Raw genomic sequence first — 15,268 nt, 5'->3', positions numbered from 1 at the left:
TGACTCCACCAGCAACTTGTAGTCCCTTCCTTTCTTGACCGCAGTCAACACTCGAGAAAAATTAAGTTCCTTGTTACTCTAATTTGTGCTCCCAACTTCCAAAGTATCAGTCCAATGCCATCACGCACTGATCACTGACCTGCGTGAATGTGAACAACTCACATATTGGATATCACACATAAGAGTTACCTGAACTCAACATCACCGCTCCTTTCTTGACCGCCTGTCTGAAACTTGAAGGAATTTTACCATTGCTTGTAGTCATCCCGAGTCAATTTCGCAATTGTCTCACCACATGTATGACCACCAGAGCCCTGGCCCGTCTCCATGCCCCGTGCGTACCGCACGCCTCGCCGCTATTACCGCATCGAGCCTCTGCTGTCCTGGTCGAGTCTCAAAGGTCGCGAAACCACACCACTCAATCCCCACTGCAGAGTACCACCGATCATCACCGACCGATGACGAGTTTCACGCTTCCATCAGACCACTGGGCTCCAGTCCTAACTACGTGTCCCTCACTTTTTCCCTGCTGAATAGGCTTCGACTCCGTCGACTTACGCCGTAGCGCCTCAATCAGCACCAAGTGAAGTCTTCCGTCAAACTCCAGCTCCACCTCAATATGACTCCATGGTGGTTGTACGTCCCACCCCGCGCCCCGTCGACTTCAAACTCCGTGTGTACACCACCTTGAATCAACTCCGTGCCATAGTCTTGTCGAAGTCACACAAGCACTCGGGCCTGCGACACGTGTTTCCATGCCCAGAAGTCGGTCACCATCAGCACCACGCTCCTATGTCGTCGTCGTCAATCCCACCACCGTCTTCCGTACCAATCGACTTGCGTCGATCCATCAGACTGTCCAGGCCAACTGCCCTATGTGTCTAACCCGAGCCGACTTTTATGACTGCAACCATCTACAACTCCACGCAACCCTCATCATCCATCTTAACTGGTTGACATCCCGCAACGCCTTCAAGCATCCTTGTTGTGTCAGCAAATTTTCACCGCTGTCTGTCATAACCCAAGGTTTTTAGTTCTGTCAAACTTCTCCACCTCAAACCTAGTATTCGTTGGCGCCAGATTCTTTGTACGACTAACCGTGGTGTAGCTCCTGACTCAATCCCAATGCTAGCTTGCTTTGTCCTCCTTATGGATTTCCGCTACCTGCAAAATTGGGGGGCAAGCTTAAGCATTTTGACTTGTGAAAAAATTAGCGAACACCTAATGTTACATCCAAATGTTACAGTTATTTCTGTTTTTTCACCGACGAAGCACTGCTATCGTGTTTCACATAAAACCGCCAAATATGCTTGTTACACTAACAAAAACACGTAAAATAGCATAATTTTTTAGATTTTATTTACTATGCATTTCAAATTTACTGTTCATCAAGAAAGCCTGTCAAGCAAAGAAGCCACTGAGAGCCAAAACGGCCATCCCCATAGAAATCGTACCATTCGTATCTAAACTAGTGGTTGGGGCGCCACCCGGTGGCGCCGCTTGAAAGGAAGTTGTGCGCATATTTTCATTTTAAAAAATACATGTCGTCCTCATCTAAATCTAGAAAAATATTTTTTAAAAATCATAGGATTTCATCTAGAAAAAGAAGTAAAAAAATCACCAACGCAGCCTACCAGCGAGCGCCACTTTGTGTAGCCCTCCATTTAAAACAATATGTTGGGCCATCACCTCCATCTAAAAAGGAAACAAAACATCTTAAAAAACTCCTCATCTTCATCTAAAAATAAAATCCCAAAAGCCTTTTCACTGCGGCCAACCAGCTTGCACCACGTGGCATAGCTGGTTGGCCGTCCTTCATGCGTAGCTTAATGGGTTTAATAACTAGCCTACAGTACTATATTTGTGTGCAAATACGTGCTTCTCTACATCAGTACAAAAATTGATAATAGTCCAATCAAAATTGTGTGACATCAGCAAATTGTGTTATCCATCTTTGAAATAGCCTTATGGTATTAGAAATATTGCACTTTTATAGATCCAGATTCTTCCACCAATTTGATGAACACAAACACAAGTACCTTCTAACAAGATGAGATGTGATTTGTAGTCCTAAGAACCAAGGTGGCCTTGTTGTGGTGGATCTAGAGATAAAAAATGAGCGCTTGATTTTTGAAAAGTTTTGGTGGGGTCAAATGACGTTTTCACAAGAGGTTATTTCATGGTTAGCAGCTTGACCACATTCTTTTGGGAGGATACATGGATGGAGATGCACCCCTAGCTATGATAATACTTGCGTCTATACAACCTTGTGCAAGGGAAATATGTTTATGTTGCATCGATGTCGGGACACGTACCTTTGAATATTGCATTCCGATGGCCTTTCACTGAAAAAAAATAGATTGACCAGTTGCACTTTATCAATATGTGGGTGGCGGTCAACCTCGGGACAAACAAAGTACTTTTCGCTAAAAGTTGAATCCTTTCAACACGTTCTTAGTTAAATCCATGTATATGGGCCTCATCCATGATGGCCACCCTTTTCATCACAAATATGCTGAAAGATTAAAAATCACTTTTAAGATCAAAAATTTCTTGTGGTACGTGGATAGGAAAGTGATCCTAACTATGAATAATCTGAAAAAGCATATGGGAAGGTTACACAAAATGTTGGTTTGTCTCAATGAGGAATTGATTCGGCATCTTTTACTTCAATACCCTCTCGTCAAACTATAGTTTTGTAGTGTTCATGTACTTTTGATCTGTCGCCACTTATGAGTAGTTCAAATATGTTTGTCAACTAGTTAGCATGTATTCATCCTAACATTAAGGCTCAATTCAGGTCGGAGTTTGTGCTTTACTTTGGGATATTTCAATTTGTTGCAGTGATTGTGTATTTAATTAATCAAAAGCTCTACACACATTACATACTATTTTCAAGGCTATAAATTGGATCTATACATGGTGTTTTTCTCACCGCCCAGACATTCACGGTCTCAATATGCAACCGATGGATGGGTTGTATTTGCTGCAAAGGCTGAGGATGTTATCCCTCTTATTGAACAAAAGTATAAATATATATATATATATTGTGTGTGTGTGTGTGTGTCCAAAATCCATTTGACTTCTGTTGCATCTACAGCCAAAGGGTGAGATTCATAATGATTGGTCTGATTTAGGTGAGTGTTTGTCTCTGCACCCATCATATTTTTTGATGCATCACATTTTTAACACATGGGGCCGACTTGATTCTTGAATATTGCTGCATCGAGTCCTCAATAAAGTTGAACCAAAGGTTGTTTGTGTTGAATAGATACGTCTCCAACATATCTATAGTTTTTGCTTGTTTCATGTCCGATTTATATTGTATTAGCATAGTTTGGGCACCAATTTAAACCCCTTATCATTATTTCTATTGACTAACTTTTAATCTAGTGCTCGGTGTCAGTTGTTGTTTTCTATTGTTTTTAGATTTTGCAGGAAAAAGATTGTCGATCCCAGAAAAATCAGCGGAATATTGATGTTGAGAAGGTTCCGAAAATCATCGACATTGGTTGGGTGCACCCAAGGCCTCCAGGCGGCACCCCACGATACCTAGGGGCGTGCCCCCTTGCCGCGTGCCTCCCTTGTTGCTCCGATCCATGGCCTCTCCGTCCATGTCCATTTATATATACCTATGAAACCCTTTGGGAATTTATCACCATAATTTTTTAACTACCGCACGTCATTGTTTCTTCATCATCCAATCTGGAGGCCTTTTTTGGTACTGCATCAGAGGGGAAAATCATCACGGTGGTCATTTACATCAACTTGCCGGCCACCATGGTCGCCTGTGAGTAGTTTTCTTTTGCTTTTCGTTTTTACTATTTTGATTTATTTATCCTTTATTTTTTCCTTTTTATCCTTTTTTCATGTTCATTAATATTTTTATTTTTTTTCCTATTTTGCTTTATCATTTCGCAAAGATTTTATAAATTGATGAACTTTTTTCATATATTTCAGGTTAAATAAATATAAAATGTTCATTAATTTCCAAAGGAATGTCATCGAATTCATTAAATTCAACAAAATCTTCACCACACAAAAATAATAATTATCATATATTTAAATATGTTCATTATTTTTCAAAAAGGTAAATGAGTGAAAAATTTATTCATCCAATTCAAAATATTACATTCAATTCAAAAATATTTCATCAAACTAAAGAAATTCAATTGAAAATTTGTTCAAAATGTTCACTTTTAGAAATTCATGAACAAATTCTCCATTAGTGAACATTTTGTGAAATTCATCAATATTTTTCAGAGATTAGTGAACAGTTTTTTGAACTTAGAACATTTGCTTTTATAATTTTGTTAACATTTTTTTACTTCGTGATGTTTTATGAAAATTTGAATCTATAAATTTATGAACATTTTCCAAATTCATGACCATTTTTTGGAAAGCGCAACTTCAATTTAAAGTAGCAAAAAGTGGTTATCTAATTCAAAATGTCCTCATCAAATAGAAAGAAATGTTCATCACAATTCGAAAGATGTACATCATATATTTTGAAATGTTCATGATTCTCAAATAGTTTTCACCAGTTCCGAAAATTGTTCATCAAATTCAAAATGTTTGTTGATTTGATTTTTTTTCATTAAATACAAAATATGTTCATAGAAAATAAGAAAAATGTTCATTTTTTGAAATTCGTGAACATTTTTGGATCAGCGAATATTTGCAAAGAATTCATGAACAATTTTTGGAATCCATATACCGTTTTTTACAAATTAGTGAACATTTCTTCATTTTTCCTTTCGAGCATACAGCAGGTTATTTCAAATTTGGAACATTTGTCTTGCATATTTGGTGAATATTTTCTAAAATTCGTGAACAATTTGTTTTGCAAACTTTTGCGGCTTTTATTAATTTATGAACATTTTTGGGAAATCATGAACATTTTTGGGAAACCGCAAATTTGATTTAAAATGCAAAAACAATAAACTGGGAAGAAAAGAAACGAAAAAAAGGAAAACAAAAGTTCAAATTTTGGGGTTAACTTTTGCTGGGCTCCCGCAAGGGTTATTTTTTTCCTGAGAGCGCCCCACCGCCGTCATGTGTCACATGTTGGACAGTCCCTTTGAATTTTTTTTATGTACGGGTTTTAGGGTTTTAGATGAGTTTTGGAGGGGGGGGGGGGGGTCGGCCTTTTAGTTTTTGCCTTTTGTACAAATTAATGAACATGTGCTTCTGGAAGTAGCACAAGTTGTGCTTCCACGAGAAGTGCAACACGTGAAAGCACACACTTCCTCCAGTGAGAAGTAAAGTCTGTGCTTTCACGAGAAGGAAATACTTGCTTCCCGTAAAAGCATGGAGTTGTGTTTCCAAGAAGCACAGTCGGTACATTCGTCAGAAGCACATATTGTGAAGCACAACATGTGCTTCTAGAAGAGTTGTGCTTTCGTGAGAGCACATATTTCTTTTCGTCAGAAGCATAGCATGTCCTTCTAAAAAAACTCGAAAACCGCAACCAAGTTTCTAGGCTTCGGTTTATTTCTTCATTTTTTTATTTTTTTGGTTGCCAGTTCTTTCTTTTAAATTTTTCTTAGGATTTTTGTTTGGTTTTTGGTATTTTTGTTTTTTTTTGTGAAAAAAACTTCGTCAAGACCTATGAACATGTGTTGTAGTTTCAGAGGCATCATCACAAGAAAGTCGACGATAAAATGATGTTTTAAATAAAAAATTTAAAAAAAACAAAACTAGTGGCACCAGTTTAAAATGACGCGAGGTGACAAGCTACGCCCCTGCAATGCGTCCCTTGTCAGGACGTGAGAAGATGGGAAGACGTTTGTAAAGGGTAACCCCTAACTAGTGTCGCCAGCCTAAAATGACTTGGGGTGTGCGTTCTTCAGCGCTTCCCAACGCGCGGGTCGTCAACTAGGAGGTCCCATTCAGCGCCTTAAGCTGCCATTAAGGGCATTTGCGTACAGGGTGCACACCCCATGTACGCTTGGTGTGGTGCGGACCGTCCTATCAATTTCCAGTTTTTTAAGTTTTTCCTCCTGTGTTCTTCTATCGTTTTTTCTATTCTGTACCTTCTTCTTATTTTTTTGTTTCTTTTTCATTTTTGATTTTCTGTTCATTTTTCTATTTTTTTATTTTCATTTTCTGTAAACAATTTAAAAATGTGTAAACTTTTTAATAATTTATGCTTTTTCAAATGCATGAATATCTGTCAAATTCATGATTTTTTTTAGCCCGTGCAATTTCTTCAATTTTTTGAACTTATTCAAATGCATTAATTTTTAAAATTCACAAGCTTTTAGCTTGTGAAATATTTTCTGGATGTTTCATTTTTTTTCAAATCTCATTATTGTTTTTCAAATTTCCTGAAAAAAAAATCACATTCGTGAGATTTTTTGACTTTGTGAACTTAATCTAGTGTCATGATCTTTTTTTCATTTCATAAACTTTACTCATTCTTCATGAAATTTTTCAAATTTGTGAATTTTTCATATTTTCATGAACTCTTCTCAGTTTTTATGAACTTTTTCAAATCCTTGAACTTTTTCTAGTTTACTTTTACTTTCTATTTTTTGTGAAATCTTTTCAACTTTACTTTCCCTTTTCATTTTATCATTTTTCCCAAAGTCAATAGTCAACTGGTCAGCATGTCAACCGGTCAACTAGGGAGATCTCTCGAGCGAACGAGCAAAACAAGCAACTGGTCCGCTCGAGCGGAACGGAACGAACAAGTCTATTGTTTTTCTTCACGTTTGCTAGGCCGACCGGCTCCACGTTGCGGGCGAATGCCAGCAACGCTAACCAGCGCTCAGAGCACCGAACATGAGGTCTTGTTCACCCCCCTCCCCCCCCCCCCCCCCCCCCCCACACACACACCCACGTCAAAGTTTTCACGCCAATTCCGTGAAATTTGCGTAAGCTTCTTGGTCTGTTTTTCGGGAAGCTTCTGCAAACTTCCAACCCATTTCCCTTTTTCTTTTCTTTTTCTGTTCGGTTTCTTCTCATCGGTTATTGTTTTCTTTCTCTGGTTTTCAATTATGTTTTTGTTCCTCTTTCCTAATTTTTCTCACTTTTTTTCTTGTTACATTTTCAATTTCATCTACTTTTTTTCATCAAATTTCTGAATTTTTGTAAATATTGTGAACAATTTTTCAAAATTTAAACTTTTTCTACAAATTTGTGATTTTTTTGGATTCACAAACCTTCTAGAATTTATGATTTTTTTAATTCATGATATTTTTTGAAATCATGAGTTTTTATTTAAAAATCTAAAAGCTAAATTCCTGCCATATGGAATTCTGCAACAGATCCGCACAATTCGGATCGAACGGATCCCGTGATTCCCACTCCCGTTCGGGACTTGTTTTTCCCTCTTCCCTTTTTCCTTTCTGAAGGCAGTAAAATTTGGGAGAAAATGGAATCGAAATCAATACCTCATTGGTATCTTGTAGTGCCCCTAACCACCCGGACTAGATTGAGGATGTGACTACATTCAGATTAGGTAGTTTTTGTACTTGTAAAAAACGTGGCGCAAATAATAAAGTGTCCTTTTCTTCTTTCCTTTTTTACACCAAATTTTCCTTCTTTTTCCTACTATTTTTTCTTCATTTTAATAGTCAAATGGCTCGGCTGCTCTATTTGTATTTTTAATTTGAGACCTTTTTAACCCCAAATTTCTTGCATTTAGTAGGAAGAACACTCACAAGAAAATAAATGCATAATATTGGGGTATAAAAGCTATTAGTTCATCATGATTTTTTGCTACATTTCTCCATTGTATCATTCACATGGTAAATACACTTTGTTGCACCCCTTTGAACACTACAATGATAATGAGGACAATTTCTCGATGAGCCAATGAGGCGTACGAACACCATGATAACTTTTGACCTGGGAAAAAAATTGTTGAAGTATACCCTCGTAATTTTTGTGTAAGTAGCATAATAATATATGAACCGCGGACCTGATAACTTACGTACAAATACCGCGGTAACTTCGACCGCGGGGGAAAAGTTGGTTGAAACCTACCCCCGGTGGGGGGGGGGTGTTGAAAACATATCCCTGATAACTTCTGTGTGAAGAGCATGATAATTTACGCATCACACACCTGATAACTTATGTACTAATACTGTGATAACTTTGGCGGGGGTGGGGTTGTTGTAATTCATCCCCGATAACTTCCGTGTGAATAGCATGGTAATTATGCACCGTAGACCTAATAACTTATGAGCAACACGTTTGATAACTTTTGACCTTTGGAAACAAAGTTGAAGAAACATGTTCCTGGTAATTCTTGTGCGAATTACATGGTAATTTATGCACCGCAAACCTAGTAACTTACGTACAACCACGGTGATAACTTTGACCAAATAACTCATGATTAAATAACATTATAATATATGCACAACTGACTTGATAACTTACTTAGTCTATGTGTGATAACTTTTGACCGGAGGGGGGGCTTGTTAAAAACACTCTTCGGTAACTCGTGTGTGAATAGCATGGTAATACACACACAACAGAGCTGATAACTTAGTTAACCCAGGCTTGATAACTTTTTGACCGAAAGAAGTTGTCGAAACATACCAACATGGGATCTAGCAGTGGCGGAGCTAGCATTTGACATCAGGGTGGTCCGCCCTAATTTTTTTTGATAACTAATATGACATGTGAACATTCTAACTAATTATCAATAGCACATAGAAATAAATCAATATGGTCTTACGAACACACTAAAATTCTCAATTAAATCTCAGTTTTGCATAATACATAGTAAATAGTACCGATGACTGAATAGTACATGGACCATAGTACATACCTTGAGAAGTTCAAAAAGACTATCTTTCTGGCCTACGTTTTTGCATTGCCATGAAGGTATCAATTATGTCATCTTTATTCACCTCGGAGAAAGCATCCCTCTCAATGTATGTCACTAGGCAATCATCCAAAAGACTATCACCCATCTTATTCTCAACTTGTTCTTGACAAAACTCATGGCAGAAAATGCTCTCTCAACATTTGCCGTTGCCACCGGGAGAATCAATACCAATTTTAAAAGCAAGTACACCAAATGATGAACTATATGTCTCCATGTTTGGACAAGCTTAACCGAGAGATCAACAAGATTTCCAAGGCCTTGGAAGTTCTCATCATTTCTCATGTCATAAATATAGTTATCAAGTTGTAGTTCAAGGTGTATCAAGTCGGCAATTGAAAATTCTTTGGGATAAAACTCAGCAAGTCTTCGTACCTTGTGTGCATCAAAAGAAACAAATGAGTTAGAGATTTTGTGTACCAAATTTGAAAGTGATATAAATTTTAGAAGCAAGTTTGTGTTGGGATTCGTAGTAATTTCAAAAAAATTCCTACGCACACGCAAGATCATGGTGATGCATAGCAACGAGAGGGGAGAGTATGATCTACGTACCCTTGTAGATCGCAACGGAAGCGTTGACACAACGTAGAGGAAGTAGTCGTACGTCTTCTTCCCGATCCGACCGATCCAAGCACCGTTACTCCGGCACCTCCGAGTTCTTAGCACACGTACAGCTCGATGACGCTCCCCGGGCTCCGATCCAGCAAAGCTTCGGGGATGAGTTCCGTCAGCACAACGGTGTGGTGACGATGATGATGTTCTACCGACGCAGGGCTTCGCCTAAGCACTACAACGATATGACCGAGGTGGAATATGGTGGCAGGGGGCACCGCACACGGCTAAGGAACGATCACGAGGATCAACTTGTGTGTTCTAGGGTGCCCCCTGCCTCCGTATATAAAGGATCCAAGGGGGGGTGCGGCCGGCCTAGAGGAGGCGCGCAGGAGGAGTCCTACTCCTACCGGGTGTAGGACTCCCCTCCCGTTCCTTGTCCAACTAGGAGAGGTGGAGGGAGAGAAGGAAAGGGGGGCGCCGCCCCTCCCTCCTTGTCCAATTCGGACTAGGGGGAGAGGGGGCACGCGGCCTACCCTGGCAGCCCCTTCCTCTTCTCCACATTAGGCCCATAAGGCCCATTAACCCCCCGGGGGGTTCCGGTAACCCCCCGGTGCTCCGGTTTTATCCGAAACTTTCCCGGAACCCTTCCGGTGTCCGAATATAGTCATTCAATATATCAATCTTTATGTCTCGGCCATTTCGAGACTCCTCGTCATGTCCGTGATCACATCCGGGACTCCGAACTAACTTCGGTACATCAAAACTCATAAACTCATAATATAACTGTCATCAAAACCTTAAGCGTGCGGACCCTACGGGTTCGAGAACAATGTAGACATGACTGAGACACGTCTCCGGTCAATAACCAATAGCGGGACCTGGATGCCCATATTGGCTCCTACATATTCTACGAAGATCTTTATCGGTCAGACCGCATAACAATATACGTTGTTCCCTTTGTCAACAGTATGTTACTTGCCCGGAATTTGATCGTCGGTATCCAATACCTAGTTCAATCTCGTTACTGGCAAGTCTCTTTACTCATTCCGTAATACATCATCTCGCAACTAACTCATTAGTTGCAATGCTTGCAAGGCTTATGTGATGTGCATTACCGAGAGGGCCCAGAGATACCTCTCCGACAATTGGAGTGACAAATCCTAATCTCGAAATACGACAACCAACATGTACCTTTGGAGACACCTGTAGAGCTCCTTTATAATCACCCAGTTACGTTGTGACGTTTGGTAGCACATAAAGTGTTCCTCCGGCAAACGGGAGTTGCATAATCTCATAGTCATAGGAACATGTATAAGTCATGAAGAAAGCAATAGCAACATACTAAACGATCGGGTGCTAAGCTAATGGAATGGGTCATGTCAATCAGATCATTCACCTAATGATGTGATCCCGCTAATCAAATAACAACTCATTGTTCATGGTTAGGAAACATAACCATCTTTGATTAACGGGCTAGTCAAGTAGAGGCATACTAGTGACACTTTGTTTGTCTATGTATTCACACATGTATTATGTTTCCGGTTAATACAATTCTAGCATGAATAATAAACATTTATCATGAAATAAGGAAATAAATAATAACTTTATTATTGCCTCTAGGGCATATTTCCTTCAGTCTCCCACTTGCACTAGAGTCAATAATCTAGTTCACATCGCCATGTGATTTAACAGCAATAGTTCACATCACCATGTGATTAACACCCATAGTTCACATTGATATGTGATCAACACCCAAAGGGTTTACTAGAGTCAGTAATCTAGTTCACATCACTATGTGGTTAACACCTAAAGAGTACTAAGGTGTGATCATGTTTTGCTTGTGAGATAATTTTAGTCAACGGGTTTGTCACATTCAGATCCGTAAGTATTTTGTGAATTTCTATGTCAACAATGCTCTGCACGGAGCTACTCTAGCTTATTGCTCCCACTTTCAATATGTATCTAGATCGATACTTAGAGTCATCCAGATCTGTGTCAAAACTTGTATCGACGTAACTTTTTACGACGAACCTTTTTGTCACCTCCATAATTGAGAAATATTTCCTTATTCCACTAAGGATAATTTTGACCGCTGTCCAGTGATCTACTCTTAGATCAATATTGTACTCCCTTGCTTAACACAGTGTAGGGTATACAATAGATCTGGCACACAGCATGGCATACTTTATAGAACCTATGGCTGAGGCATAGGGAATAACTTTCATTCTATTTCTATCTTCTGCCGTGGTCGGGCTTTGAGTCTTACTCAATTTCACACCTTGCAACACAGGCAAGAACTCTTTCTTTGACTGTTCCATTTTGAACTACTTCAAAATCTTGTCAAGGTATGTACTCATTGAAAAACTTATCAAGCGTCTTGATCTATCTCTATAGATCCTGATGCTCAATATGTAAGCAGCTTCACCGAGGTCTTTCTTTGAAAAACTTCTTTAAAAACACTCCTTTATGCTTTGCAGAATAATTCTACATTATTTCCGATCAACAATATGTCATACACATATACTTATCAGAAATGCTGTAGTGCTCCCACTCACTTTCTTGTAAATACAGGCTTCACCACAAGTCTGTATAAAACTATATGCTTTGATCAACTTATCAAAGCGTATATTCCAACTCCGAGATGCTTACACCAGTCCATAGATGGATCGCTGGAGTTTGCACATTTTGTTAGCACCTTTAAGATTGACAAAACCTTCTGGTTGTATCATATACAACTCTTCTTTAATAAATCCATTAAGGAATGCAGTTTTGTTTATCCATTTGCCGGATTTCATAAAATGCGGCAATTGCTAACATGATTCGGACAGACTTAAGCATAGATACGAGTGAGAAACTCTCATTGTAGTCAACACCTTGAACTTGTCGAAAACCTTTTTGCGACAATTCTAGCTTTGTAGATAGTAACACTACTATCAGCGTCCGTCTTCCTCTTGAAAATCCATTTATTTTCTATGGCTTGCCGATCATCGGGCAAGTCAACCAAAGTCCATACTTTGTTCTCATACATGGATCATATCTCAGATTTCATGGCCTCAAACCATTTCGCGGAATCTAGGCTCATCATCGCTTCCTCATAGTTCGCAAGTTCGTCATGATCTAGTAACATGGCTTCCAGAACAGGATTACCGTACCACTCTGGTGCGGATCTCACTCTGGTTTACCTACGAGATTCGGTAGTAACTTGATCTGAAGTTACATGATCATCATCATTAGCTTCCTCACTAATTGGTGTAGTAGTCACAGGAACAGATTTCTGTGATGAACTACTATCCAATAAGGGAGCAGGTACAGTTACCTCATCAAGTTCTACTTTCCTCCCACTCACTTCTTTCGAGAGAAACTCCTTCTCTAGAAAAACTCCGAATTTAGCAACAAAAGTCTTGCCTTCGGATTTGTGATAGAAGGTGTACCCAACAGTCTCCTTTGGGTATCCTATGAAGACATATTTCTCCCATTTGGGTTTGAGCTTATTAGGATGAAACTTTTTCATATAAGCATCACAACCCCAAACTTTAAGAAACGACAACTTTGGTTTCTTGCCAAATCACAGTTCAGATTGTGTCGTCTCAACGGACTTAGATGGTGCCCTATTTAACGTGAATGCAGCTGTCTCTAATGCATAACCCCAAAACGATAGTGGTAGATCGGTAAGAGACATCATAGATCGCACTATGTCTAATAAAGTACGGTTATGACGTTCGGACACACCATTACACTATGGTGTTCTAGGTGGCGTGAGTAGTGAAACTATTTCACATTGTTTTAGTTGAAGACCAAACTCGTAACTCAAATATTTTACCTCTGCGATCATATCGTAGAAACTTTTATTTTCTTGTCACGATGATTTTCCACTTCACTCTGAAATTCTTTGAACTTTTCAAATGTTTCAGACTTATGTTTCATCAAGTAGATATACCCATATCTGCTCAAATCATCTGTGAAGTTCAGAAAATAACGATACTTGCCGTGAGCCTTAACACTCATCGGACCGCATACATCAGTATGTATTATTTCCAATAAGTCAGTTGCTCACTCCGGAGAACGGAGTCTTAGTCATCTTGCCCATGAGGCATGGTTCGCAAGCATCAAGTGATTCATAATCAAGTGATTCCAAAATCCCATCAGCATGGAGTTTCTTCATGCGCTTTACACCAATATGACCTAAACGGCAGTGCTACACATAAGTTGCACTATCATTATTAACTTTGCATCTTTTGGTTTCAATATTATGATTATGTGTATCACTACGATTGAGATCCAATGAACTATTTTCATTGGGTGTGTAACCATATAAGGTTTTATTCATGTAAATAGAACAACAATTTATTCTCTTACTTAAATGAATAAACGTATTACAATAAACATGATCAAATCATATTCATGCTCAACGCAAACACCAAATAACACTTATTCAGGTTCAACACTAATCCCGAAAGTATAGGGAGTGTGCGATGATGATCATATCAATCTTGGAACCACTTCCAACACATATCGTCACTTCACCCTTAACTAGTCTCTGTTTATTCTACAACTCCCGTTTCGAGTTACTAATCTTAGCAACTGATCCAGTATCAAATACTGAGGGGTTGCTATAAACACTAGTAAAGTACACATCAATAACATGTATATCAAATATACTTATGTTCACTTTGTCATCCTTCTTATCCGCCAATCACTTGGGGTAGTTCCGCTTCCAGTGACCAGTCCCTTTGCAGTAGAAGCACTTAGTCTCAGGCTTAGGATTAGACTTGGGCTTCTTCACTTGAGCAGTAACTTGCTTGCCGTTCTTCTTGAAGTTCCCCTTCTTCCCTTTGCCATTTTCTTGAAACTAGTGGTCTTGTCAACCATCAACACTTGATGTTTTTCTTGATTTCTACCTTCGTTGATTTCAGCATCACGAAGAGCTTGGGAGTTGTTTCCGTTATCCCTTGCATATTATAGTTCATCACGAAGTTCTACTAACTTGGTGATGGTGACTAGAGAATTCTGTCAATCACTATCTTATCTGGAAGATTAACTCCCACTTGATTCAAGCGATTGTAGTACTCAGACAATCTGGGCACATGCTCACTAGTTGAGCGATTCTCCTCCATCTTTTAGCTATAGAACTTGTTGGAGACTTCATATCTCTCAACTCAGGTATTTGCTTGAAATATTAACTTCAACTCCAGGAACATCTCATATGGTCCATGACGTTCAAAACGTCTTTGAAGTCCGATTCTAAGCCGTTAAGCATGGTGCACTAAACTATCAAGTAGTCATCATATTGAGCTAGTCAAATGTTCATAACGTCTGCATCTGCTCCTGCAATAGGTCTGTCACCTAGCGGTGCATCAAGGACATAATTCTTCTGTGCAGCAATGAGGATAAACCTCAGATCACGGATCCAATCCGCATCATTGCTACTAACATCTTTCAACACAATTTTTTCTAGGAACATATCAAAATAAACACAGGGAAGCAACAACGCGAGCTATTGATCTACAACATAATTTGCAAAATACTACCAGGACTAAGTTCATGATAAATTTAAGTTCAATTAATCATATTACTTAAGAACTCCCACTTAGATAGACATCCCTCTAATCCTCTAAGTGATTACATGATCCAAATCAACTAAACCATAACCGATCATCACGTGAGATGGAGTAGTTTTCAATGGTGAACATCGTTATGTTGATCATATCTACTATATGATTCACGCTCGACCTTTCGGTCTCTGTGTTCCGAGGCCATATCTGCATATGCTAGGCTCGTCAAGTTTAACCTGAGTATTCTGCGTGTGCAAAACTGGCTTGCACCCGTTGTAGATGGACGTAGAGCTTATCACACCCGATCATCACGTGGTGTCTG

Source organism: Triticum urartu, chromosome 2A (genome assembly GCF_056163025.1).
Source record: "Triticum urartu cultivar PI428250 chromosome 2A, HENAU_Tu73, whole genome shotgun sequence".
Classification (NCBI taxonomy): domain Eukaryota; kingdom Viridiplantae; phylum Streptophyta; class Magnoliopsida; order Poales; family Poaceae; genus Triticum; species Triticum urartu.
Note: the sequence above shows the minus strand (reverse complement) of the source record.